Raw genomic sequence first — 5274 nt, 5'->3', positions numbered from 1 at the left:
ATGTCAGTTATGGTCTGTTTGGGGTGTATTCCCAGTAGTGGAATTGCTGAATCAAATGGTATCTCTATTTGCAACTTTTTGAGAAAGTGCCATACAAGCGTAGATTGTCTAGTTTATGGTATAAAGAGACTGACAAATACAGCCAGAAACACACCATCTTAAGAGGATACAATTGATAAACAAGACTTTCTAAAGATTAAATACCTGTGTGCATCAAAGACATTTGTCAACTTGTCAACACATTGAAAAGAAAGCCTACTGATAGGGAAAACAAATTTGACAATACCATCTCAGACAGTGGTCTCATAGCAAAAGTTTACAGAATCCTACAGGTCTTGGAAAGAAACTTGGAAGCAGGGGTGGCATCCACTTTTGAAATAGCTTGCCTCTGGAAACTCTATGAACTTGGAGAAATGATGAAAGTTATGCAAGTGTTCAGATCTTTTGTTCACAGGATTGTCTATGACTTGATGACACTTAACAACAACAAAACATATGTAGGATTCCATATGATTATCTCATTCAAAGTGGCCAAAGCTGGTCCATCTCATCTCACTAACATTGCTGATGTCAATTGGATCTTGGCTGAAAGTAAGGAACACCAGATGAATGTCTATTCGTGCTTTATGAACTATGCAAAGGCATTTGACTATGTAGAACATAACAAGTTATTGCTTACATTGAGAAGAATGGAAATGCCAGAGCAATTGACTGTGGTGATATGGAACCTAGGCCTGGACCGTTAGTCTGCTGTGTGAATGAAGCAGGGGAGCACTGCATGATTTAAAATTGAGAAGGGAGTATGTCAGGGTTGTGTTCTATCTCCATTCTTAGATAACTTACTGAGCAAGTTGTCTGAGAAGCTGGCCTCTGTAAAGAGGAATATGGCATCAGGATTGGAGGGAGACACATCAATAATCTGCGTTATGCAGATGATACAACTTTTTTTGCTGAAGGTGGGAAGAACTTGAAGCACTTGTTGCAGAAGATCAAGGAATACAGTCTTCGGAGTGGGTTGCATCTCAGTGTCAAGAAAACAAAGATTCTTACCACTCAACCAATAGGCAGTGTCATGATAGATGGAGAGGAGATTGAAACTGTCAACAGCTTTATCTTGCTTGGATCTACAATTAGCACCCTACCAGAAGTCAGGAAATAAGGAGACACATTGCACTGGGAAAATCTGCAGTTAGGGACCGCTCTAAATTTTTGAGGAGTAATGATGTCAGTTTGAGGATTAAGGTGTGCCTTATTCATACCATGGTCTTTCCAATTACTTGCTATGCACCTGAGAACTGGACAATGAATAAGGATGACAGAAGAACTGATGCCTTTGAGTTGTTGTGTTGTTGGAGAAAAGGACTGCACATCCAGGAAAACCAATGGATATGTCTTGGAGAGGGTGTAGATGAAATGTTCTTTGGAGGCAATAATTACGAGGCTTTGTCTCACATACTTGGGGCATATTGCTAGTAGTGAGTAGTCATTAGAGAGGGACATGATGTTGGAAAGGGCGGAGGGTTGGCGAGGGACAGGAAGACCCTCTATCAGGTGGATTGACATGGTGACTGCTGTAATGGGCTCTTGTGTGTCAGGAAATGTGAGGGTGACACAGGGTAAAACAGGGTTCAAATCTTTTGTATATAGCAGCTCTATGAGTCATACTTGACTTGATGGTAAATAACAACAACAATTTATGTGGGATTACCAACTGCTTTTGTTTTCTCAAGACTGGCTTTTTTTGAGATTGTGGCATTTCAGTGCTAAAATCAGTAAAATTCTTGCCTTGTTGAGACAAGTTGGTCACATAACAGATAGCCCTGATGAGCACCCATTTACTCAGACCAGACAAATGACTAGTGGCCTATACCATAAAAAGAAAGCCAAGCCTTCTTATTAGTCTTCTCAATTTCAGTTAGAAGAAAGGGAGTAGATAAAAAAGAATAGATTAGTATGAGAAAGAAAATATTTAACAAAATACAAAGGTCTAATAATTTTTTTGGAAACATCCTACAATTAATGAATTTCAATAAATGTTCTGTTAAATAGGGAGAAAATAATATTACATTTTTAAATGGGTCTAGATTTAGAACTCATGAAATTTCTCAGCAGAAAAATCTTTAAAACTATTACTGTGGCAATAAAAAGGCATACAGAATACTCTGGCAGTTGATTAAAAAAATAACTAAATTTACATGCTCTGGACAGAATACATGTAATTCTCCTCTCCACTAACTGTTACTGTTAGGTGCCTTTGAGTTGCACAAGACTCATAGTGACCCTATGAACAAAAGATCTGAAATCTGTCCTATCCTGCACCATCCTCATACTTCCTGACAACACAAGAGCCCACTGCAGCAGTCACTGTGTCAATCCACCTGGTTGAGGGTCTACCTCTCCTTCACTGACCCTCCTCCCTTTCCAACATCATGTCCTTCTCTAAGGAATAGCACCTCTTAGCAACATACCCAAATTATTTCAGGCAAAGCCTCACATTCTGGCCTCCAAGACCAAAACTTATCTGTTCATTCTCTTGGCTGTCCGAGGGAAGTTCAATTCTCTTCTCTAACATCACATTTCAAAGGCATCAATTCTTTTTCCATCATCCTTATTCATTTCCCAGCTCTCAGATGCATAGCTAGTAATCAGAAAGGCTATAACCTGGTCTTCAAATTGACATTACCACTCCTCAATAATTAGGAAAGGTCCTTAACTGCAGATTTTCCCAGTGCAGTGCATCTCCTTATTTCCTGACTGCTAGTATCAACAGTGTTAATTATGGATCCAAGCAAGATGAAGCTGTTGACAGTTTCAATGTCCTCCCCCTCCATCATGACGCTGCCTGTCAGTCTAATGGTATCTTTGTGCCCTGATATTGAGCTGCAAGCCATACCGAAGGCCGCCTTCCTTGATCTTCTGAAACAACTTCTTCAATTCCTCCTCACTTTTGGCAAGCTAGGCTTCATAACACAGGTTATTAATGTGTCTCTCTCCAATCCTGATGCTACACTTGTTATCATAGAGTAGTGGTAGAGTCCAGATTGGAAGTCATTTGAAATGAGGAAAATCAATAACAAACATCATTTAATAATTGAAACATAGAGAATGCTTGTAGCTTTAATCTTGGAAAACTGGAAATTGTTAAAAATTATGTGGGATGTATGATTATCAACATACTAGGTATTAGTGAGATGAGATGGACCAATTTTGTCCACTTTGAATCAGATAATTATATGGCATATTGCAGGGAATGAAAAACAGAGGAAGAATGGTGTTGCCTTCATAGTAAAAAAGTCAATTTCAAGTTCTATTCTGAAATACAATGTGGGGAGTTATAGGATAATATCCATACCCATACAAGGAAGACCTTTTAACCCCTCTATTATTCAATTATGCTCCTACATCTAGAGACCAAAAGGAAGAAATTGAGAATTGTTACCAAATTTTGTAGTCCAAAATTGACTGAATATGCAATCAGGATGCATTAATAATGATTGGTGACTGGAAAGCAAAAGCAGGAAACAGTGAAGAAGGGAAACAGTAGTTGGAAAATATGGGCTTGGTAATAGGAATAAAGCCGGATATAGAATGATTGAATTCTGTATTTACAATGATTTATTCATTGCAAATACCCATTTTAAAAGACACAAAAGATGACTTTACATGTGGATCACCACTAACTAGTAGTTATCAATTTTATTCCTTTCTGTAGGTCTAGAGAACTTGGTGCAGACCTATATCAGTGCTATCCACAGTGGGGATATACCTTGCATAGAGGACCCAGTCTTGGCATTGGCTCAGATAGCGAACTCAGCTGCAGTACAAAAGGCCATTGCCCATTATGATCAGCAGATGGGCCAGAAGGTGCAGTTGCCCACAGAAACCCTCCAGGACCTGCTTAACCTACACAGAGCCAGTAAGAGAGAGGCTATGGAGATCTTCATAAACAACTCTTTCAAGGATGTGGATCAAAAGTTCCAGAAGGAATTAGAGGTATACTTATTGTCATCCTGTTCAGCATGTTACCATTCATTATTTGCCATATTTGTCATAAAAAATAACTTGTGATATTTCCTCTCACTCTGGATACTATAACAAATAAGTCAATTATTGAAGCTGTTTTTAAACTGAAATTTCATTTTTTCAACTTTTAAAAGCAATCAAAGACAAATTATTTTTATATTTCATAGTGAGATTAATTTTCCCCCAAATCCTCATAATTTATCTTCCAATGTTGATGTTGTTGCTGTCTTGGTTACATGGCATTGAGTAAGCTCTGACTCCCAGTAATCTTCTGTAAAACAGAACAAAACCCTTTCCAAAACTGCACTGTTCTTACAAATTCTATTACATTTAGGCATGGATAAGACATTCTGAACAGTAAGAAAGAGAACTCAAATAGAAGACTAGGATTCAAGAATACACTTCAAGTCATCCTCTTTCTGAACTAGAGAATGTTGCATGTCAAATGGTTGCTTGACAAATGGCATTTGTTTCTCTGATTTGCAAGGCTGGGTATTTGCCTTACTGCATCAGAGCTCCTAAAAAAACATCAGAGGAAATAGGTGATCAAGATGCTGACAGCATAAAGCAAAATTTTGATTGATTAATTATCTTGAATGACTTGTTGAAATGCTGTAAAGAAATTATACTGTTCCTCTTAGGTTAGGTGCCATCAAGTCAACTACAACTAATAGCAACTATATCAACACAAGATTGAAACTTTTCTGTATCTGAACCATCTTAACTATCTCTTCCATGCTCAGGTTCATTTTTACATTTATTGTGTTAATCTATTTGCTCATTCTCTTTTGCCGACCATCTACTTTTCCTGTCATGTTGTCTTACTTTTCCCGTCATGATGTCTATTTCCAAAGACTATGTTGTTGTTTTGTACAGTTGAATCTGAACTGACCTATAGTTTATCCTGCAGTGGGTTTTCAGAGGTAGTAAATTGCATGATGGGAACTGCCCATCATTTTCCCATGAAATAAATGGTGGATTAGAACTGTTTGCCTTTATGTTGGCAAAGCAATTCCTTTCCATTAAGCCATCTCAAATGCATTACCATCAAGTCAGAATTGTCTTATGGTTCATCCTCTAGCCGTTTCAGAGACTATAAATTCTAGGGAAGGAGATTGCTTCTCTTTCTTCCTTAGAGTCACTAGTAGATTGGAACAACTTGAGAAGTGTTACCTTAGGGTTAGCAGTAAAACTTCCTACAGACCGCCCCACTAGAGCTCCTTTGTGACTTATATTGTTGTTGTTGTTGTT

At 38.1% G+C, this 5274-nt stretch overlaps 1 pseudogene; it reads left to right on the top strand.

The window, feature by feature from the left end:
* The window catches only part of LOC102849982, a 49005-nt pseudogene that overhangs the window by 22319 nt on the left and 21412 nt on the right, over window positions 1-5274 (top strand).

The sequence above is a fragment of the Elephantulus edwardii genome, unplaced genomic scaffold, assembly GCF_000299155.1.
Source record: "Elephantulus edwardii isolate Elephantulus edwardi_28Jun2011 unplaced genomic scaffold, EleEdw1.0 scaffold00242, whole genome shotgun sequence".
In the NCBI taxonomy this organism is placed as follows: Eukaryota; Metazoa; Chordata; class Mammalia; order Macroscelidea; family Macroscelididae; genus Elephantulus; species Elephantulus edwardii.
This window is presented reverse-complemented; position numbering and strand designations above follow the sequence as displayed.